Raw genomic sequence first — 24,809 nt, 5'->3', positions numbered from 1 at the left:
CCAACTATAATTTTGTCAGTAGCGTACCTATTTGTGATGAGACTCAAGTTTTCTTTGATCTGTTCAGCAACTGTTCCATCTGAGACCGGGGGTCAGTTAAAGGAGCCAGTTATTAATTTACTCCGGTTGTCGAATATAACCTCTGCCCACACTAAGTCACAGGAACTATCTGCTTCAAAGTCGCTTGTGAACTGAAACACACATTACATTATTTTTCCTTGACTTGTGCTTCTTGTTTCTGTTGTAGCGCAGATCGTTACAATTATGGCTTTTCCCTCCAAAACCTAGGATGCTTTCTCTGCGACCCTGTAAATAACAGAGCTAAACAATGTAGAACAACAATGTACGTTACTGCATAGCATTCTGTATTGCTTCATTTCCTTATTTCCAACATTTTAAAATTATACGTCGACTTTAGATAAACATGTTAGTCATAGCTGTTCTTATCTCTATTTAGTGAACGTATTTTCAGTCGTGTTTTGAACATTGTCCCACTTCACTTTATTAACTAATGTTTCGCCGCAAGGGATATCGGATTTTAGAGAGTAAATTAATATGGAGTATGTCGTTCTTTTCAAACATTCACATTCCAATTTCTTCTTTCTTTATTGTCTTTTGGGCGTGTAGTTGTAGTAATTAAAGTAGGCAGAAATGCAGTGATCAAAAAGAAATGATTAGCGTACATTCGCATTCTCTTTACATCGTTCCTTTCTTGTTGCTCCTGCCGCGCGGGATTAGCCGTGCGGTCTAGGGCGCTGCAGTCATGGACTGTGCGGCTGGTCCCGGCGGAGGTTCTAGTCCTCCCTCGGGCATGGGTGTGCGTGTTTGTTCTTAGGATAATTTAGGTTAAGTTGTGTGTAAGGTTAGGGACTGATGACATTAGCAGTTAAGTCACATAAGATTTCACACACATTTGAACATTTTTTTCTTGTTGCTCCCCTGCCGATGGACTGTTTCTATTGCAATCACTAAGCGTGAAAGGAAGCTGCCGTACAGATAGAGGATCTATATTTATACTTGGCAGAACTAATTGTCAGTATTGCTTTCGTTTCCCAAAAGCTACAAATATTTCGATTTCGGAAAAGAAGCTCTGTATTTCGCCAAGATGTCGAAGAAGAAGGTCCCTTATGTACTGGTTGTATCAAGTAAGATGTGGAGACTGCGGTTTGAAAGTGGACAGAAGTACGAGAAAGGGCATCCCTTACCTGAGGGATCGCTACTCAAGCTACCTGGCGAAGGGGCAAGTGTGGCAAATGTCCGGCATGGAAAGTGCCCGGCGTGGAAAATGTCCGGCGTGGAAAATGTCCGGCGTGGAAAATGTCCGGCATTCGTGGGCTCTAAGCTCTTTAATTTTGCCTTCATGATCTCTTCGCGAGATATACGCAGGAGGCTGCAATATATCGATTGAATCTTCTAGGAAAGTGCGCTCTCAGAATTTTAACAGTAATTCACATTGCGAAGCACTACGGACCTCTTTTTTGCGTCGGCAACTGGAGTTTCCTGGTGTCTCTGTGACGCTTTTGCGCCTGCTAAACGAATGGTGTTCTCCTTTACATCTGGGTCCGGTGACGACATTTGGATGACTACACATGCTGAAGAATCATTGAAAAGATGGAAGAAGGACGAAGTGTGACGAATGTGGCCCAAGAGTTTGGTGTTTTTCACAGCATTCTACGCGTTCCAGGACAATATTTCGAACCAAAGGCACTGATGCCCAAAGAAGAGAAGGTGGTCGGCCACGGTCTCCTACAGCCGCAGACGACCGCTGCGTTGTGCAGCAGGCAAGAAGAGACCCAAGTCAAATAGCTTGCAGTCACATTTAACGGGACTACAACGCGCTCAATTTCACGCTCCATAGTAGCACGGCGACTGCATGGCTGTCGTCTCTTTGCCCGACGATGAGTATGTTATGTTCCGCGACACCGTTCACAATGTTGCCAAGAGCATAGTGACTGGACCAACGAAGAGGATGGTCGTGTGCTCTTCTCGAATCAGAGTAGTTTCAGTCTGAGTAGTTATTCTGGATGTAGGTTCATGCGGCGAGAGGTATGCTCAAATGGTTCAAATGGCTCTGAGCACTATGGGACTAAACAACTGAGGTCATCACTCCCGTAGACTTAGAACTACTTAAACCTAACTAACACAAGGACATCACACACATCCATGCCCGAGGCAGGATTTGAACCTGCGCCCGCAGCAGCAGCGCTGTTCCGAGCTGAAGCCCCTAGAACTGCTCGGCCACAGCCTCCGGCGAAAGGTATGCATCCAGGAACATTGTCGAATATGATCGCTCTGGTGATCCAGATGTTATCGTGACGGGAGGCACAATGTTGCATGGGCGTACTGACCTTCAAACCTAACATGGTATACTCATTGGTCAAGATTTTTGTGTGGCTGTACGGAATTTATAAAATGTCAATTGTACTAAAATTGTATTAAGTAATTTCCTTCTTACGTTCTCGGCGAATGTAACATCTAACAGAAGGAATCAATGCGGAGAAGAATTTGACTGGTCAGAGGAAGACCGAGAAATAATAGAAGAAAATGGAAGGAAGAAAACAGAAATAGAGAGGGATGGAAAACGCGTGGATAGTTTAAAAAGTGATAGATATAATTTTAGACTTTGGGGTAACACTATCTGGCAGTAGGCACTAACAATAAGAAAGACCTTAGGCATGAGAAGAGTTGAAACATACACTACTGGCCATTAAAATTGCTACACCACGAAGATGACATGCTACAGAAGCGAAATTTAACCGACAGGAAGAAAATGCTGTGATATGCAAATGATTAGCTTTTCAGAGCATTCACACAAGGTCGGCGCTGGTGGCAATACCTACAACGTGCTGACATGAGGAAAGTTTCCAATCGATTTCTCATACACAAACAGCAGTTGACCGGCGTTGCCTGGTGAAACGTTGTTGTGATGCCTCGAGTAAGGAGGAGAAATGCGTACCATCACGTTTCCGACATTGACAAACGTCGCATTGTAGCCTATCGCGATTGCGGTTCATCGTATCGCGACATTGCTGCTCGCGTTGGTCTAGATCCAATGACTGTTAGCAGAATATGGACTCGGTGGGTTCAGGAGGGTAATACGGAACGCCGTGCTGGATTCCAAAGGCCTCGTATCACTAGCAGTCGAGACGACAGGCATCTTATCCGCATGGCTGTAACGGATCGTGCAGCCACGCATCGATCCCTGAGTCAACAGATGGGGACGTTTGCAAGTCAACATCCATCTGCACGAACAGTTCGACGACGTTTGCAGCAGTATGGACTATCAACTCGGAGACCATGGCTGCGGTTACCCTTAACGCTGCAGGAGCGCCTGCGATGGTGTACTCAACGACGCACCTGGGTGCACGAATTGCAAAACGTCATTTTTTCGAATGAATCCATGTTCTGTTTACAGCATCATGATGGTCGCATCCGTGTTTGGTGACGTCTCGGTGAATGCACATTGCAAGCGTGTATCCGTCATCGCCGTACTGGCGTGTCACCCAGTGTGATGGTATGGGTTACCATTGGTTACACGTCTCGGTCACCTCATGTTCGCATTGACGGCACTTTGAACAGTGGACGTTACATTTCAGATGTGTTACGACCCGTCGCTCTATCCTTCATTCGATCCCTGCGAAACCCTACATTTCAGCAGGATAATGCACGACCGCATGTTGCAGGTCCTGTACGGGCTTTTCTGGATATAGAAAATGTTCGACTGCTGTCCTGGCCAGCACATTCTCCAGATCTCTCACCAATTGAAAATGTCTGGTCTGTGGTGGCCAAGCAACTGGCTCGTCACAATACGCCAGCCACTACTCTTGATGAATTGTGGTATCGTGTTGAAGCTGCACGGGCAGCTGTACCTGTGCACGCCATCCAAGCTCTGTTTGACTCAATGCCCAGGCGTATCAAGGCCGTTATTACGGCCAGAGGTGGTTGTTCTGGGTACTGATTTCTCAGGATCTATGCACCCAAACTGCGTGACAGTGTGATCACATGTCATTTCTAGTGCCGGCCGAAGTGGCCGCGCGGTTCTGGCGCTGCAGTCTGGAAACGCGAGACCGCTACGGTCGCAGGTTCGAATCCTGCCTCGGGCATGGATGTTTGTGATGTCCTTAGGTTTAACTAGTTCTAAGTTCTAGGGGACTAATGACCTCAGCAGTTGAGTCCCATAGTGCTCAGAGCCAGCCATTCATTTCTAGTATAATATATTTGTCCAATGAATACCCGTTTATCATCTGCATTTCTTCTTTGTGTAGCAATTTTAATGGACAGTATTGTACTATTGTTCAAGTAATCTACAAAACAAGAGGATCCAGAAAATAGAAGAAACGGATACAGACAGAACTGACGAAAAAATACGTAAAATGTTAGTTTTTAATGTTTTGAACAAGGATGCGTGGTCAGCGACCATTTACAAAGTAAAATTAACAGCAATATCAGCCCTCGGACGTAAAAAAAGGAGTGTTTTGACCCAGGTTTCGGCACTACTATGAGTTCCTTCATCAGATATAAAACTCTTAATTGCCATGTCACGTATTAAACTAAAAATACGTGGCATGCCATTTTGAGAGTTTTATATCTGATGAAGGCATTCACAGCAGTGCCGAAACCTGGGTCAAAAGACTCCGTTTTTAGGACCGAGGGCTGCTATCGCTGCAACTTTTACTATGTAAAATTTTGTTGGTGTAAAAAGGTGTGCGTATCTTAAGATTTCCAGTAGTAGGTTATTCGATAACGGTCGAACCATTTGAATGTAAAACATGCAGCGAAGGCGATGGTTTGAGCTGACATATCTCAAGATATTGGCTACAGCACGTACAGAAAAATGCAGATGATAGTACAGTGCACCAGGAACTGAATATTTCAATAAACCTGCTGCAAGATCAATATAAGACAAAATTCAGAAAATGTTTCCACCCAGCACTTGTGTTTGTCAACGTTGTGTCAAAATGAAATCATAGTTAACTGCCGTGATTTACACAAAAAGGGACAATCAGAAACTAAGATGTCCTCCGCTTAAAACTTGAACTATGAAAATAAATACATTGTTCAAAGCAGAAATTTTCTCAATAAACTGTCGCAAGTATCTAAGAAGGATTATTTTAGATTAATAATTGTTACATAAAGAAACATTTAAATGGCGCTCGTTCCAGGACGAACAGGGGATTCGAAATTGTTACTTATCACAGGTACCGGTATTACAGTGTTGGAGTAATAAAATAGGTTGAGTATTTATGGGAATACGGAAAATACGCGGGCGATGTAGGGTGCCACACGTTGGGACGCACTGTGAGCTGAAAATGATAAATTAAATACCTGGACGTCATTAATAAAACTAATAACTATATGATAACAGTACTCTTCACATAATTAATTGCAAGAAATGCTTTTGCACTCTGGAAATGCGTATTCCGAAAACTTATCAAATTAAATTTCGTCAATGAGGGTCGAATGTTTCCACCTCATATGAACGTCTTGAATGGAATAAATTAGGGACTACATATAGCAAACGTTGTGGTTTAGGAATAACCACAAATTCAAACTACTCAAGGTACGTCGAAAAGTCAGATCCGAGCTTTTGTGAATGAACTGGAAATTACGGGAAGTTGTTGTCTAGAAATACATCACTAACGTACACCTAATTAGTTGTTTTTATCTTGTACCACACTGTTATAAGTATGCACTGGTATACGAAAGGACATTATAGTAATATGTCGTTACATCAATTTTTTAAATGTAAGCAATAAAAATTAGTTTAAACCGAGAAAAAATCACCCCTTAAATCTCGACGAATTTTCCTCCCCTACATAGTCGAAAAATTAGAAATATGCTCCACATAAAGTGTTCTTTGGTTTTATGCTTCTCTAGTGGCTAGTACTACTCTAATCGGTACAATATTATTAGCTTTTATTGGACACATAACATGGCACGTATCTAACAAAGTGTACAAATGTAGGTACTAACAGTGTAGACAATCTTCTATTACTTATGATGGAACTGACGCGCACGAACAGTAACTTCTTCACCCGAAATTTGTTCTGATGTCTGAAGTGAACTTTCTGCACTTGCTAAGTTCTCAAGCTTGTTGATAATATCCGGGTAAGAGAGTTCCCATCTGTTATTGGAAAGCAAAGTTATGGGACCGGGTGTCGACTGACGTTACCGTGTCTTTCGAAATGCAAGTGGCTCTTGTTTATGGATGAGGTGTTTCATAACGCCACAGCACTGCGTGAGGCGCCAATTCTGCTATTGTCTGGCGATTGATTTGTCCGCTGCGCAGTCCATACTGCCGGCTCGACGCAGTTAAAATGTCCGTCACTCGCGCCGAGCGGCTCGTTAACGGGAAACTACTCTCCCTCGCTTTACCGTGAAGTGCTACTGATTGCTGATCACGTCTGCCTGTGATTGTATATGCAGCAAAAGAGCTTAATGAAACACTTTTACGTCACTCTGCTGCAGTTTTTTTGCTTATTGTATTATACCCACCATAATTTATTCCGATCCGCGCTTTTGCCCCAGTGACTAAATTTAACGCCAACGCCAACTGATGACTAACATTTCTCCATAAATAACTGTTCAAGCTCCTTACTGCACATACAAAGCACACACCTGTAAGTTCGGCATTCTCAGTCGCTACACATTTCTGTACTGAACAGTATAACCGGATTCTTGTCCACGCTGCCCTTCACACCTACCATATGTGGACTTCTTTGCATAATACTGCGTAAATGGGAGAGAAACTTGAATAAGAAAGTGTTTTAAGCTACAAAATTTATCTAGCGGAGGAGAAATGTCACTAAGAACAGGAAAATAGAGTGACGGGTAGTGGATGAAGGGACCAATACGGTACAAATTTGTACTTGGATTTTAACTGTGTATATACTGTACTTCACAGTCGTATAAACTGTACTAATATCTATCGTCTTAAAAACGTTTTTGTCGTAGTCTCATAGTTTTTTATTGGGCGAAACATGAAAATATAGGATAAATCTCGCCAGAGGCCGTGACTATATGAAATTTATGATGATGGAGCTATTCAAAGGGTATTACAAGTGATACATGTGAAAGGTGAAGTGGCATAACTCATCTGGTCGCTCGAAAATGTGAAAGTATGTGCAACGCAAAGAGTGCATTAAACATTCGTCATAAGTGAGCACCTCAATTCCATGACAAATATATGGCAAGGTTGCTGTTTACAATCAGAGGTAAATAAAGCATCTGAAAGCATTCTACGTGCTTATAATTACTGTGGTGAGAATGGGATGGTGACTACTTGATAGAATGCCACCGCTCTTTTTTCACTTGCACCAATATCTTAGAAAATTCCATGATACAGGCGCATTATCTGACAACAACTGGGCAGACAAATATCAAGAAACATTGATAACATTTATAGAAGTTTTAGAAAAATTCGATTTCCGACTTGAATTTTACTGATAGTTGTTCCCGCACACCATTCGCGAAATTAGAAATTTCCTACGCCGTATGACCTGAGCTGATTTGTGGAGTGTACACGTACAGAGGCTGGACAATACGGAAACACGGCGAGAAATGCTTGCATCAACATAGAAGCAGATGCCAGCTAAGCCCGCAGGTTACGCTGTTGTGTTTGACCACGAACGGCGCCTACATAGTGTCCTCAGTACGTTGCTAATGTTAGTCGTGTCAGAGTAGTGTTCTGTGTAGCCGTGAGTGCATTATGTTGGAGCTAAGTGCATTCGAACGTGGGCAAATCGTTGGTGCAGGTATGATGGGTGCTTCCGTAACCAAGGTATCTGAAGTGTTTGGTGTTTCAAGACCCATCGTAACCAAAATTTATACTGCATACAAGGAAAGCGGAAAAACGTCATCGGTTACGCCACAACACGAACGAAAGTGTGTGCTGAGTGACAGTGATGTATGGTCATTGAAGAGGATTTTGACGAAAAATAAGTGGATGACAGCCGTAAAACTCACTGCAGAACTGAATGTCGAACTCGCTCACTCTGTCAGCACCAAAGCAACACGAGGGGAGCTCCAGGAATAGGGAACTGCAGGAGACCTTGAATTTAAAAACCACTCATCAGTGATGCAAATGCCCGTAACAGGAAAACTTGGTGCTGAAGCCATAAAATCTGGACGCTGTAGCAGTGGGAGAAAGTAATTTGATCGGATGAGTCTTCTTTCACGCTGTTTCCAACTTTGGCCGAGTTTCCGTCCCACGAGTGAAACTTGGTGGTGTTCGGTGATGATTAGGGCAGCCGTACATTGGCACTGAAATGTCGCATTATTGCCAAGGATTATGTGACCATTTTGGCTTATCAGGTCCATACCATGTAAAATATTTGTTTCGCAATGGCTCTGAGCACTATGGGACTTAACATCTGTGGTCATCAGTCCCCTAGAACTTAGAATTACTTAAACCTAACTAACCTAAGGACATCACACACATCCATGCCCGAGGCAGGATTCGAACCTGCGACCGTAGCGGTCACGCGATTCCAGACTGAAGCACCTAGAACCACTCGGTCACCACGGCCGGCAGTCGATAATTAAACTTCTTGAGGCAGTGATCCCCTAGGAATCAAGTTTCATTCACGGGGTATGGGTGGCACATTATATACATGCTCTTTTACAATTTTGTAAATGACTGGAGCAACAGCCGGAGAGTGATATTAAAACCCCTTAAAGGGACTGTTTACTATTTCTACAGATAGGTACACACGATTGCTAACACACATTACTGTTGACTGGTTGACATAGAAAACAATTTTAGTACCTCGTAAAGCCTTTCGAGGTCCAGTTCAAAGAGGATTATAATGGTATGTTATGTCCTCTTTGGACGTCAATGTTTTTGCAATAATTTCCATATTGCTGCCTGAATCTAACGTTGTTTCATCATATCCCAAACAGTTTCAATGCAGGGCGGATCTAATGGTATTGCTGGTTAGGGGAATTGACGAAAATGCTGAGGAGCGCCTTGGGTACCATGAGAAATATATGAACGATTATAGCTGAAAGAGGTAACTTTCCATGACTTTGCAGCATCGTAAGCCGAATGGGTTGGATGGTGTCCTCCATTGATCACACAACTGAAAGCTTTCACGACTGGGTGTCATAGTTACTGATGGGTCTTCCGAGCTGTATGGCTCTGGTCAAAGAAAACTTTTAGGTTCCTGACGTTCCGCCCAGAGCAGCTTTGGACGTACAGATCGGAAGACTCATCAACGACTAAGTATCCTGCACATTTCAGTGTTTCCAAAACAAATATCTTATCTGTACGTTCATTATAGGCTATGAAAAAACAATATGATGAACGGGTTCTTCCTGTACGCCGCCGCTTGCGACACCAAGGTAGCTGCCACTCCCCCAATAGCGGCGTTCAGGTACCGATGACAGGAAAGTATACTCTCGTTACTAAACTCAATTCTACACGATCCATTCATCCATGAATTTGTTCGAAACAGCTTTCAAGCCTGTGGATGGTCAATTTTTATCCTTTGATGTAGTAAATCTATTCAAGACCTTACCAGTAAAAGAATCTTCTACAGTAAAAATAAAAAAAAATTATGTAAAAAATTTAAAAACGGGTAGCAATTTTTAAACAGGTTGTACTCAGAATGGCAGGATCCACTAGACGGGTAGTATATTCTCATTTATTCCTAGAGTTGCGTCTTACGCTACACCATGTTGTGTGTGAGAGGAATCACGTCGAGAGATATCCAGGATAATGCTCAACACAGACACACTAGTCTTTCAGAAAGTCAGGTCATGGATTGAGCATTTTGTGCTCAATATGCGGCTAGCCAGTTTTCAGAAACCATCTTGCTGTGCGCCCTCACCGATTAAGGAAACTGAAATCAAAACCTAACTTGCCAACGTGCTCGTAACGACGACGAGGCTTATGCGCTGTCACACCATATACAGGGCAGTGCGATGTGGAAGACATTTTTTCTTAACGGTGTAAGTAATGGCATTTAGTAGAAAGCACGTGCCGGCCGGAATGGCCGAGCGGCTCTAGGCGCTACAGTCTGGAACCGCGCGACCATTTGAACCATTTTAGAAAGCATGTGACCATAACCCACGTGAAATATGAAATCTGGAAGTCATGGGATGCCTCTTTAACAATGGCGTGCGCAATTACTTAATTACATTCATAAAAGCTGTGCTAGTGCATCATATCCAATAACATTCTTGTCGGTTGCTCCTTTTCTAACCATAATGTACCGTAGATGCCTCGAACAAAAAGCAATGCCCAGCAGTCGGAAGAAAATACAGGTCACACCCGTCTACAAGAAGTGTAGCAGAAGTGAACCGTAAAACTACTGTCCAACATCCTTGACATTCATTTGTTGCAGAACTTTGGAACATACGAGGAGGAGTCAAATGAAAACTTTAAAAGTGTAATTAAAAATCGACATGTCACGCCATTGCTCTATAAGTTAGTAGTACTGTTACCAATGATGTAAGGAATGCCCTACAGGCGGCAACATACTACAGACAAACGAAACACAGGGACAATACCAGCTCAAAATGGCTGCCCCGCTTGCGACATGCACCGAGGAAGAGCAGAGATCTGTCATACGTTTTCTGAGCAGTGAAGGTGCGAAACCTATTGAAATCCATCGGAGAATGTACTTACAGTATGGTGATGCTTGTCTATCACTGCTGCAAGTGTATGAGTGGAGTAGGAAGTTCGGGAACGGCGTGTCTTCTGTGACAGACGGTGGGCGCACGCATCAGGCACACCGCGTTGTGACACCAGAATCTGCCGCAGCAGTTGCAACCACATTCATGAAAAATCGTCGAGCGATGGTGGATGAAATAGTCGCAAATCTGAACATTAGTCATAGCTCAGCACATCGCATCGTTCATGGAGTGACTCAGTTTCGCAAATTGTGTGCAAGATGGGGGCCACAACGACGCCTGTGAGGAACTTCTGTGTGACTTTGGACAAGAAGGTGGTGACTTTTTTGCGAGGATCGTTACAGGAGATAACACCTGAGCACACTATGACGAATCCGAAACAAAAAGAGCAAGCAGGGAATGGCGGCATTTCTCATCAACAGAACCCAAGAAGTTCCGAACGCACCCAGGTGCGGGGAAGGTTTTGCTGAGTCGCTTTGGGGATGAACAAGGTGTTACCTTGGAACACTACACGACTAAAAGAAACATCATCAGTAATGCGTCATATTCCAATATGTCAAGAAATCAACTTCGGCCTGCAATAAGATCAAAGCGACGTGGCCTTCTGACAACAGGAGTCATTTTGCTACATGGGAATGCTCGGTCTCATACTGCCTGGGCAACATCCGCCATACTCATCAGACCTCTCACCGAATGATTGTCACATGTCTGAATTTCGTTTCGTTGAAATGGTGCAGAAGGCAGTGCACGACTGGCTGCGCACACGACCAAAAGATTTTTTTTTTTTTTTCAGAGGAACCCTTACACTTTCTATATGTTAGAGACAGTGTGTTGAACGACAGGAAGACTATGTCGAAAACTGATACACCTGTGTTCCAATTTTGTTCAGTAAAAATGTAAAAAGTATTTAAGGTTTACAGTTGACGCCACCACGTATTCTGAGATCAAATGTAATGAGGTGGAGCAGAACGGTCTCCTCCATGCCAGACAGCATGGATTCCGAAAGCCCTGAGTCATGAGAAACCCAGCTCGCTCTTTTCTGACATGACATCCTAAGAAAGTTTCAAGGCAGTCTCGTGGATTCAGTATTTGTTGACTTACGAAAAACTGTTAACTCAGTAGAGTCGGGTAATATCCCACAACCCCTTAGGTATCGCTCCCGTAGGAATCGCGACAAGATTGTACTAAATTACAGCAAGTACAAAGGCGTTTAAGCGATCGTTCTCCCCGCGCTCCATACGTGAACAGGATGGGAAGAAGCCCCAATAACTGGACACCAGGAAGCACCTTCTGCAATGCGCTTCGCGGTGGTCTGCAGAGTATGAATGTAGAAGTAGATTGCGGACTAGACGCTAGCAGGAGAATAACGACTTACGAGATGCCGGATCCAACTTCATAAACTAAAACACAAACACATCACTGGCGTAATATTGTACAATATTTATTACTTATTTCACAAACCGGATTTTGGGTGTTACGCCATCATCAGGTACAAAGATACATATGTTGTGCAGTGAATTTTTGTAGGTTCAAAGACTTTAAACTAGTGGATCTACAGAGTATCTCCATTACCAGATACGAAAAATGTTAATGTTAAATATAGGAATTAAGTTCGAGGAATTATTTCAGTGTAGATACGACGTATGATTATTTAACTAAGATAAAATATGTGGTACATTAAGTAATGAGCTAAATACAAGTTACGACAATTGTTCATAGAAGAAAATAAATTGAACAATAAACTTTGGTGACATGTTCTAAGGGGAATGCGTGAACAAAATAATCGTGTCTTTAATAGGGCCTACATTTCAAACAGATAAGATATACAAGTGAGATTAAGCAGGTAAGTGAAGCAGCTGTGATTAAAAAAAGTAAATTTTTTATCACGAGAAATTATAGTAACAAATAAAGGAAAAATGGGGCATGTGAATAAGAGAAGAAATTTACAACGTGGCCCAGATAGGATTATGAGTAGCACCTGCCGTTAAAAGCGGCGAGTAAGGGAACTGTGTCTGGTCATTCAGTACTAAGCTCGGGCAGATGAATATTTGTTTATTAATATCCATAATTTCAAGATAGTTCATTTTTCTTCCTTTACGGATGTGATGTAACGCTTCATGTTGCACCTTGTAGCTATGGCCTTTTTTTAAGGAGGTAGTCTGCAGAAGTACTTTTCTAATTTCCCACTTCTGTTGTGTTCCTTCAAGCGCGTGCATATTGCTCGCCCAAAGTGATCTATATAGAATTTGTCACAAGTAATTTTACATATTCCACTCTCCTCAAAGATTGAGTTTCCAAAGTGTTGTGAGCATTAAATTATGTTTCTAAGTTCCTGGATTTAAACTTTCAGGCTACAGTCAGGGAGGCTTTTCCTAAATATAGACTTGAGCCCCATTTGTTGTGTTCTTGAAGTGGTGAGTCGAGAACAGGACAAAGAGAGTACACGTGTAGTTTCCACTTTTTTTTTTTTTTGTGCGTCACAGTATCCACCGTAGTCGTTGTTTGATGCTATTTGTTTGGCTACATTTCATTACATTTGGAAGTTGTTTTCACTTATGAGGATGGATATTAGGTGATGTATCGTTGAATGAAAGGCAGCATGTTTATGGATCAATGAATGTTAAGAATTGGCAAATATTACAATATCTGTGGCAATAGGTTTCCTACAAATCTTGGAAGTATGAATATTATCATATTATCACTGATGTCTATTGTTAGATCTAAATAATTTATGCAACTACCCCCCCCCCCCAAATTCTGCGGTGAATTTTATACAGTTGTGTTTAGAATTTAGCTGCTTGAGTAATTATTTTAAGTTGTCTGGTAGTACGAGTACCAGTCCATAAGGACAACACATCATCAACATACCTAAACTAATAACCATTCTTGGAAGAGAGTGGATTATTTTCCAAAAACTGTTTTACAAAATTGTTCATGAAGATTTCAGCTAGGACAGGACTGAGAGCGAATCAGATAGTTAGATCATGCAACTGCCATTGAAACGGAAATAATTTTGTGTTAGGCACATTTGTGGAGTTAACCAATTGTCATCCGATATGCCCGCTTTAGCAACTAAGTCTGTGAGAATGCTTAGACATTCCTGATCAGGCGAGCAATAAATGGTGCACAGTTCCCTATTTAAAGAAAAGTTTCACTGAATGTAGCCAGAAAGCTTAAATCCAGGAACTTAAAAACATCATTTTTTGTGCACAACACTGTTGGACGCATTTTTCCCAGTGGTAACGACAGCACTCCAGTGTTAGAAAAGAGTGGAATCTATAAAGTCACTTTTAATTGTGGCCAACTCTGTGTAGGTCAGTCTGGCATTGCAATATGTACCCACCTGAAGGAACACCACAGATGTTGGAAACTTAGAAACGGATCTTCTGCTTTTTCAGACTATCTGCTTAAAGAAGCTCATAGTTAAAACGTGCAACATGAACTATTACTTGACATCCATAAAGCAAGCGAGATGAAGTATTTCGAAATAATGGAAATTAATAAACGTATGTCCATCTGCCCAATCTTAGTACTACTGACCAGACTCTGTTCCCTTACTCGCCACTTCTAACGGCAGGTTCTAGTCATAATCCCATCTAGGCCCCGTGTTGTAAATTACACCTCTTACTCATATGACCCATTTTTCGGTTATTTCACTTACTATAATTTCTCTTGTGATGAAAAAATTACTTTATTTAATCATAGCTGTTTCACTTACCTGTTTCATCTCATAGTATATCTTATCTGTTTGTAATTTAGGTCCTATTAAATACAAGATTATTTTGTTCACCCACATCCTTGGAACAAGTCACCAAAGTTTATATTTCAAGTTATGTTCTTCTATGAACTATTGCTGTAACTTGTATTTAGCCCATTAGCTAATGTGCCACATATTTTATCTTAGTTAAATGATCTCTCATTGCATCTACATTGAAATAATTCCTCTCGTTTCATTCCTAAATCTAACATTAATGTTCTTCACATCTGGTATCGGAGATACTCTGTAAATGCACTAGTTATAATTTCGATCCTACAAAATTTCACTGGACCATATATTTATCTTTGTACCTGATATGGCGTAACAGCCGAAAACCGGTTTGTGAAACAAATAATAAAATATATTGTTGTATATTACACCAGTGTTTTGTGTGTTTTCATTCCAAATGTATAAAATATTGTACAAAGAACCGGCGGAACAGTGAATCAACGCATGTAACTTATTCTATTCGTCCTAATAATTTTACCTTAAGAACTGAGAAAAATAAAAGACGAACTTCTGGAATCTACAACTGTGAAATCAGGCTATGATATGAGCATATTCAAACAAAGTCTGCCTGTGTACTTTGGGAGAGCAGTTAACCTTAAGGACTTGGCAAGGGAATCAAGGGAAATAATAATTGGCATTGAAAGTGACAGAATTTGAAAATCATTCAAATGACAATAAGCACTATGGGACTTAATATCTGAGGCCATGAGTCCCTTACACTTAGAACTACTTAAACGTAAGTAACCTAAGGACATCACACACATCCATGCCCGATACAGGATTCGAACCTGAGACCGTAGCAGCAGCGCGGTTCCGGACTGAAGCGCCTAGAACCGCTCGTTCACAACGGCCAGGTGACAGGATCTGACAGAGGTTTGTTGTGGTAATAGAACAACTCCTGAGAACTGGAGAACGTATTACCTTCTCAGTATTTTAGTATCAGAATATTGGAAAGAATGGGACTACTTCGAAATTATTCCTATGCTATCGGAACAAAAAGATGGATTTTTGTGGAGTCAGTGACCCTGCTTTATGACAACATGTTTTTAGTGGATCGTTTTTAGCTTGTCTGAATCATACGAAGATAAATATATTTCCATAACGGGAATGAAACTGAAAGGGAAATGGTACAAAGAAGGCTTAAGGGGAGTGCCGAGTGGTATGATCAGGTTGTGTGATACATGTAGTGAGTCGCTAGAAGGACAGATCTGATTATAAACAGCGCTTAAAGCCATCCTAGGTGCGGCAGGTTCAGAGATGATGGACGATGGAGAAGCTTTAGAACAAGACGTCTTGTGATCTACTACGCACTAAGCTACTGGGTTAGACGTCGATACAGATCCGCCAATAAAATAAGCGTTATTCCAGAATGATTTAGAAGAAACGATCGTCTTGGAACACGTGTGCGATTTTTTTTAGCTATGGGAAATAGCTGTTTACTCAAGAGCAACAGACATTGCTAACTTACATGTCGTCCATAACGGACTGTAGCTGATTAGATACAAACAATTATTGGTGTACAGTGCTTCAGTCGCTTTAATTTTAACACCACTATGCTTTTCGGTGATTGTGCCATCATATTCAGGTGGATTAATTTATTTTTCTCGTCATTGAATTTGTTGCGGCAGGGAAGATGTGCATCATGTGACACTGGTGGAGAAACGTGTGCGTTATTTAAATCATTGAAATGTTTTATACACTTTTTGCATACATGTACAGGGGTAAATTTTCTAGTCCAATGGTCGTTTCTCAGAATCTCACTGGATGAAGTTCGCTACTCCCGACAGTTAATTATTGGTTTTTCAGCAGTCAAAAGTTTAAGGGATGCAGCCTACTTTTAATTAGGTTTCAGTAATGTTGCTGCGCTGAGAATTAATACAGATCCGCCAATAAACCTTTCCTTTTATGTCTCCTGAGCAACATGTAGTCTATCTAATCCGTCCCGCGCGCCTCACAGATTCCTGGAACGCGTGGATCCCGGCCACGGCCGCAAGGGAGGCTTCGCGCGACCCTACGGAAGCTTCGAGAAACAGACGACTAGTAACGTTTCAAATGGCAGAAACCATGTTTATCTCTGATCTGACTGAGGACCTATTTGTTCGTAGTGCGCATGCAGAAATGCGAAGAAAAGAATAAGACGACAGCGAGAGTATCAAACAAGTCAGATAATATACAGGGTGGTCCATTGATAGTGACCGGGCAAAATATCTTACGAAATAAGCATCAAACGAAAAAACTACAAAGAACGAAACTCGTCTAGCTTGAAGAGGGAAACCAGATGGCGCTATGGTTGGCCCGCTAGATGGCGCTGCCATAGGTCAAACTGATATCAACTGCGTTTTTTTTAAAATAGGAACCCCCATTTTTATTACATATTCGTGTAGTACGTAAAGAAATATGAATCTTTTAGTTGGACCACTATTTTCGCTTTGTGATAGATGGCGCTGTAATAGTAACAAATATATGGCTCACAATTTTAGACGAACAGTTGGTAACAGGTAGGATTTTTAAATTATAATACCAAACGTTTTTAACATTTTATTCCTGTTGTTGCAATGTGATATATATACCTTTGTGAACTTATCATTTCTGAGATCGCATGCTGTTACCGTGTGATTACCTGTAAATACCACATTAATGCAATAAATGCTCAAAATGATGTCCGTCAACCTCAATGCATTTGGCAATACGTGTAACGACATTCCTCTCAACAGCGAGTAGTTTGCCTTCCTTAATGTTCACACAAGCAATTACAATGCGCTGACGCATGTTTTCTGGCGTTGTCGGTGGATCAAGATAGCAAATATCCTTCAACTTTCCCCACAGAAAGAAATCCGGGGACGTCAGATCCGGTGAACGTGCGGGCCATGGTATGGTGCTTCGACCACCAATCACCTGTCATGAAATATGCTATTCAATACCGCTTCAACCGCACGCGAGTTATGTGCCGGACATCCATCATGTTGGAAGTACATCGCCATTCTGTCACGCAGTGAAACATCTTGAAGTAACATCGGTAGAACATTACGTAGGAAATCAGCATACATTGCGCCATTTAGACTGGCATCGATAAAATGGGGGTCACTTATCCTTCCTCCCATAATGCCGCACCATACATTAACCCGCCAAGGTCGCTGATGTTCCACTTGTCGCAGCCATCGCGGATTTTCCGTTGCCCTGTAGTGCATATTATGCCGGTTTACGTTACCGCTGTTGGTGAATGACGCTTCGTCGGTAAATAGAACGCGTGCAAAAAATCTCTCATTGTCCCGTAATTTCTCTTGTGCCCAGTGGCAGAACTGTACACGACGTTCAAAGTCGTCGCCATGCAATTCCTGGTGCATAGAAATATGGTACGGGTGCAATCGATGTTGATGTAGCATCTCAACACCGACGTTTTTGAGATCCCCGATTCTCGCGCAATTTGTCTGCTACTGATGTGCGGATTAGGCGCGACAGCGGCTAAAACACCTACTTGGGCATCATCATTTGTTGCAGGTCGTGATTGACGTTTCACATGTGGCTGAACACTTCCTGCTTCCTTAAATAACGTAACTACTTAAATAACGTAACTATCCGGCGAACGGTCCGGACACTTGGATGATGTCGCTCAGGATACCGAGCAGCAGACATAGCAAACGCCCGTTGGGCATTTTGATCACAATAGCCATACATCAACACGATATCGACCTTCTTCGCAATTGGTAAACGGTCCATTTTAACACGGGTAACGTATCACGAAGCAAATACCGTCCGCACTGGCGGAATGTTACGTGATACCACGTACTTATACGTTTGTGACTATTACAGCGCCATCTATCACAAAGCGAAAATAGTGGTCCAACTAAAAGATTCATATTTCTTTACGTACTACACGAATATGTAATAAAAATGGGGGTTCCTATTTTAAAAAAACGCAGTTGATATCCGTTTGACCTATGGCAGCGCCATCTAGCGGGCCAACCATAGCATCATCTGTTTTCCCCCTCAAGGTAGACAAGTTTCGTTCTTTGTAGTTTTTTCGTTTGACGCTTATTTCGTGAGATATTTTGCCCGGTCACGATCAATGGACCACCCTGTATATATATATATATATATATATATATATATATATATATATATATATATATATATATATGCGTGTGTGTGAGAGTGAGTGAGTGAGTGAGTGAGAGAGAGAGAGAGAGAGAGAGAGAGAGAGTGGATGTGTGTCGTAATTTATGTATTGTACTGTATATGATAATCAATAGAGAACATGAACACCGCTCAAAGAATATGTTAGCGGACACACACAAAAAAAAAATCCAGTTCAATTATTAAAGGGGCCATTTTCGAGATAAATGCGAATGTGCTGTAGTACGAAATACGTCCTAGTTAGTACAATCGTATGTGAAATATAAACTTCCCGTTTTGGTCCCCATCTAGTTTGTGCCAAATTTTATCCTTGGCCCACGGTAGGGGAATAATGCATATGCATGATTGAACATGTTGTTGTTGATGAGCGACATGTAATGCGCCGACTTGGTCCAAGACGAATAGATCGGACAGGACGTGTACGTTAGACGCCAAGATCACTTGATATGGATCCTCTACATTTTTCTGTCTGGAATCAGTTTAAAAGTGTACTGTACATCACTCTCGTTGATACAGTTGAAGAACTGAAGTAGCGAAGTTTATTGGCTTGTCGGAATTCACGCGATGGTCTGGGGGTGTTTGAAAGAATTCGAAACTCAATGGAGAGACGAGTGCATCTAAATGTGAGGACGACATGTGAAATACTTCCATTAACAGTAAATTACAACACGGAATGGCGCTGAAACAGTATTGTATTTCTTACTAAAATAGCCCAAGAGTGAAACTAAAGCTTAATTATGTCCGGTTTTAATCTAAAATTTCACATTTCCTGTATATTTGCACTAACTAGGACACTGTTTCAGAGTGAAGTCAGGGGCTGCTCGAAACCACGCTTTCGTACATTAATCTTGAGCGACTCGTCTGCGGGTCTGAGTTTATTGGAACGTTTTTGCTTGTACACTGACAGGAAAAAAAATCATAATACCGAGAAGGACAGGCATCTTCCTACGTCCAAAAAGGTGATGTCCATTCAGATTTCTCGCCAGTCGCATAAAAGTGGTGTTGGTAGCAACGCTACGAGGATACAAATCAGGTTTTGCTTTAAAAATATGCTGTGACGGTCGTGAGCGTTAGTTGCGTTTGAGAGCGGACCTGGTGATTTGTGTTAGGCAAGATTACCTTCAAGGCACCAAAGACGCTATTATCACCAGTAACAGGGCTACGAGAAGCAGGGTGTTGCTTCTTCGATATCGCAGAAAGACTTGGCAAGAAAGTAGCCATTGTACATGATTTCTGGTAGCGGTGATCACGAGAATCAAAAGGTCGCAAGAGGACCGGGCTACTGACGGCCACGTGGCACTACCGAGAGGTAAGGCCATCGTGTTCGGCGTATGGCTCTGGCACATCCTACTGCGTCTGCAGCTGCAATTCGAACAGCAGTTGGCACCACAGCGACACAACCACTGTTATAAATCGGTTACTTCAAAGACGGCTCCAATACGTATACCCCAAACCGCCGCCATTTGCGACTTAAGTAGTACCAAGCGAGAGCTCACTGGAGAACAGTGTGGAAGTCGGTTGCGTTTTCTGATGAAAGCTGGGTCTGCCTCGGTGCCAGTATGGCACGTTTCTTAGAGTTGAGAGCCTGTACCCAACCTATCTGCGTGCTACACACGCAGGTCCCACCTGGAACTATGTGGTCTGTGGCGCGATTTAGTATGACAGCAGGTGCACTCTCGTGGTTATCCAGTGCACCCTTAGCGCAAATCTGTACGTCAGTCTGGTGATTCGATCTGTTGTGCTTCCATTCATGTACAGCGTCATCAGGGTATTTTCCAACAGGATAACACTCGCCCACAAACCGCTATTGTAACCCAACACGCTCTACTGAGTTCCGACATGTTGCCTTGGCCTGGGAGACCAGATGTGTCTCCAATTGAGTATATATGGGACATCAACAGACGACGACTGCACTGCTATCCACAAACAGCTTTAACCGTCGCTGTATTGAGCGAGAAAGTGCAACAAGCATAGAACCCCATCCCACAAACTCACATCCGGCACCTGTACAACACAACGGATGGACGCTTGAGTTCAACATTCTGGCGGTTGCGCCGGTTATTAATGCACCAGAATTTTAAATTTGCAATTACATATCCCTCACATACGTAAAACGGTGATCTTCAAATGTTTTTCACTTAAATATGTTACCTAGGCAAACGTATTTCCAAAAGTTCATTACTGTATATTAATTAATTTTTGGTATTGCAAATTTTTTTCTGTCAGTGTATTATCGTATACTTCCACCCATGTAATTTTTCGCTATTAGTCCGGATACATTTTGTATGTGCTGAGACTCTTGTTAGTACAGTGGCAAAAAAGGGATAAGTATTGGGATTATCTACTTATTTTACGCGTCTAGAACGCAATTATTACAATATTGGTAGACCATTAATAATGTAAACGTGAAGATTAATTACACACAAAGCATCAGTTAGAGAAAAAGTTCAGCCAAACGCAGAGAGAAAGTAACAATATTAGTACTAGAATTAATATGCACAGCAAGAATTTATAAAATACACACAGGAAAATAAAAAAAACAGTTAAACAACGCTCTCCATTTTTTTACGAAAATCCCATTATTCGGCGGTTTTGACTACTGTTTTGTATGTGCATCAAGATTAACAGTAGTACAAAATTGTTCAAATGGCTCTGAGCACTATGGGACTTAAAATCTGAGGTCATCAGTCCCCTAGAACTTAGAACTACTTAAACCTAACTAACCTAAGGACATCACACACATCCATGCCCGAGGCAGGATTCGAACCTGCGACCGTAGGGGTCACGCGGTTCTAGACTGTAGCGCCTAGAGCCGCTCGGCCACCCCGGCCGGCTGTCTGCGATCAGTTTCCTGTTTCTTCTTCTCTACTTATTACGAATATTTGATGGTGCTATACCCGTAATTTGGTACAGGTCACTGACTGGAGTTGGTTGTAGACAGCATGTCACGACGCGTCCAGTCTCGTTCAAAGCTGTAGTCTGGCATGTACAGAATTTTGAGAAGCTGGTGCAGAATATTCTGCTGCGGAGAAACAGTGCCAGGGCCAGGGCAGACATTCGAACAACTTTTGGTTGAGTGCCCCAGATGGTTCCTGTAAGTCTGCGGATAGTGGATATCCATGTAGATTGAATTTGTTTCCTCACAGTCGTTTTAAATATAAGGGAACGATCTATTTTTATCAAAGATATTTGCAAGTATTGCAGTGGAATAGTTGTTCTCCTCTGATAATAATGCCCAGCTTCCTTTTAGCTTTCCTATTTTTTTAGATGAAATGCAAAAGTCTGTGTCTTTCGAGGATTTGCATTAAGATATCATCATTCTTGGCCAGGTCTTCGAGAGCTATCGTCACATTCAGTTCCACCTTCTCAAAGATTTTACCTCGGTCATCAGTCGCTGTATCATCAGTACAAAATAAACGCTTCTGTTCCACTATTGATTCCTTGGTCATTTGTGTAAATGTTATACAACCGAGGGGAAAGCACAGTTCCCTGATGGAGGACATCTTTGCAAGTCCTCCACCGGCTTTTCTTATTTTGCAGGCTGACAAAGTATCTGCTATTTTGCATCGGACACTGGGTGAACTGGGTTAAGAGGCTCTCCTTTGTGACTGGAGATACTTTTATAAACAGATTTTAGCATCTGACTGTATCATAAGTTACTATAGGATCAATGACAGCCACATCGATAACGTGACCTCTTTCATACCCATCCTCAATGCCAAACTGTTCCAATCCTCATTCCGCCTTCCGTACGAACGAACTCAAGCTCTTTTAACACAGAATATTCTAAATCCGTCTACACAGTCTCTCTTCGTAGTAAATGCTTCTCACTATCTTCCACTCAATGCCAATTTCTATATACACTGATCAGCTAGCTGAAACATTACGATCACCGACGTACTGTCGATATAAACCCGTCCAGGCGATAGCAGCGTCATCTGGAGAGGAATGATTGCTGGTCAGAAACACGCACGGTGCATGTAGTATCAGTGAGCGAGCTATCCGTATGCAGAATGGGAAAGGCGCGCGATCTATCTTCGTTTGACCGAGGGCAGATTGTGATGGCCTGGAGGCTCGGCATGAGCATTTCGGAAACTGCACGATTTGTCGCATGTGCTAGGAGGCCTGTGGTAATTGTCTTCAACGGGTGTCGAAACCAAGGTGAAACCACATCCAACGTCGTGGGGTTGTGCGCCACCCTTCACTATAGATGTCGAACGTCGCGGGCTGGAAGACTGGTGAAACAGAACAGGCGGCGAACTGTGCCGGAACTAACATCAGACTTTAATGCTGGGCAGAGTACGCCGAGCACTCCTAACTATGGCTCTCTGCTACCAACTACCAATGCATGTGCCAATGTTAATACCGCGACATCGACACCTATGACTAAAATGGGCACGTGACCATGGGAAGTGGACGTTGGCGCGTTGGCAGTACGAAGCATGATCTGATGAATGGGCTCTCCTGTGACCAGGGGTCAGTGGAATGCACCTTGCAGGTCTGCGGGCGAATAAACCATGTCTGTTCAGTTGTCTGTAGACTGTGTGTCTGAAGACAGCGTTATCCTTAAATTATGAGCGTGACTGTACTTTCGTCGCAAATGGCGGCGGTTTGGGGTCAGTGGAATACACACTACATGGTATCTATTGGAGCCGTCTTTGAAGCGCCTATAGTAGGGCGCGAATCCCTCGTCTCCCAGGGGAACAGCTCTTTGACACGTCTACTGCGGGACGGAGACAAGCTGGTGACAGCTCCGGTATGCTCTGGGGAACATTCGCGTGAGCATCCATGGGTCCAGTGGAGCTCGTGGAAGGCACCGTGACGGCCAAGGAGTATCGTACACTGATTGCACACCACGTACACCCCTTCATGACGATCATGTTTCCTGGCGGCAGTGTCATTTTTCATCAAAATAATGCACCCTGTCACAAGACCAAGAGTGTGATGGAGTGGTTCGAGAAACACAGTAGCGAGTTCTAGTTTATGTGCTGTCCCACCAACTCGCCAGATCAGAATCTGATCTAACAAATGTCGGATGTGGTTGAATGTGGCGACCTACCAGGGCCTCATTGCCTCCATACCACGACGCGTCTCCACTGTTATCCGTTCCAGAGATGGACAAACCGGCTATTAGGTAGGTGGACATAATGTTATGGCTGATCAGTGTACGTCTCTATCCCACTGTCACCTTTTTTCCCATTGATTTGAGGTATATCCCATTACCATTGTCCCCTCTCTCACTCTCAGTCTCTTTTTGCTTTTCTTTCCCAGTGCCACTGTCTCCACCATACTTCGGCAGCTCAAAAATTCTGGGAGGTTCAACTTACTTTTGCCTCTATAGCCATGTGTTTAAAATGCGCCCCCCCGTGTACCAGCGTGTTAAAGTTCGCCGGTCTTAGAGATTACATCCCCTACCCCTCCCAATACTATGTTTGGCCTCCTATTACACGTAATTTTCATTTCGTCTCCTTCCTCTTTTGCTCCCACTGTCCCTGTCTCCATTAATCTCTTTCTCTCTCTTTTTGATTCGCACTGCTACTGCCTTCATACGTTTCCCTTTCTTTTTCACTGTCACTTTTTCTCTCCCACCATCACTGTCTCCTCTCTCTTTCGCCGTCAGCCTCCCTGCTACTGCTACTGTCTCTCAGCACAAAGAAAGCGAGAATATGTTCGCAGGCCAAAAGTCCCCTCTAGTCTTTCAGAATCTTTTAATGAGGGACATATTCACCCTTTTTTGTGCTCCGACAGCAGAATTTGTCCGCCGATTCCCTGCTTTTCCCTGCTACAGAATGGTGTGCTGCTTACGTAAAACAAATTCTGTAGGTCAGCAAAGATTTGACAGTTTATTTGTATACAGGGTGAGTCACCTAACGTTACCGCTGGATATATTTCGTAAACCACATCAAATACTGACGAACCGATTCCACAGACCGAACGTGAGGAGAGGGACTAGTGTAATTGTTTAATACAAACCATAAAAAAATGCACGGAAGTATGTTTTTTAACACAAACCTACGTTTTTTTTAAATGGAACCACGTTAGTTTTGTTAGCACATCTGAACATATAAACAAATACGTAATCAGTGCCGTTTGTTGCATTGTAAAATGTTAATTATATCCGGAGATATTGTAACCTAAAGTTGACGCTTGAGTACCACTCCTCCGCTGTTCGATCGTGTGTATCGGAGAGCACCGAATTACGTAGGGATCCAAAGGGAACGGTGATGGACCTTAGGTACAGAAGAGACTGGAAGAGCACATTACGTCCACATGC

General features: G+C 42.6%; 1 protein-coding gene across 1 annotated transcript in view; it reads right to left on the bottom strand.

The window, feature by feature from the left end:
- Positions 1 to 24,809, bottom strand: part of LOC126176401 (uncharacterized) — a 283,679-nt gene that overhangs the window by 23,162 nt on the left and 235,708 nt on the right. The window lies entirely within an intron of this gene.

Source organism: Schistocerca cancellata, chromosome 3 (assembly GCF_023864275.1).
Source record: "Schistocerca cancellata isolate TAMUIC-IGC-003103 chromosome 3, iqSchCanc2.1, whole genome shotgun sequence".
Lineage (NCBI taxonomy): Eukaryota > Metazoa > Arthropoda > Insecta > Orthoptera > Acrididae > Schistocerca > Schistocerca cancellata.
The sequence above is the reverse complement of the archived record's forward strand: the minus strand, read 5'-3'. Positions and strand labels throughout refer to the sequence as shown.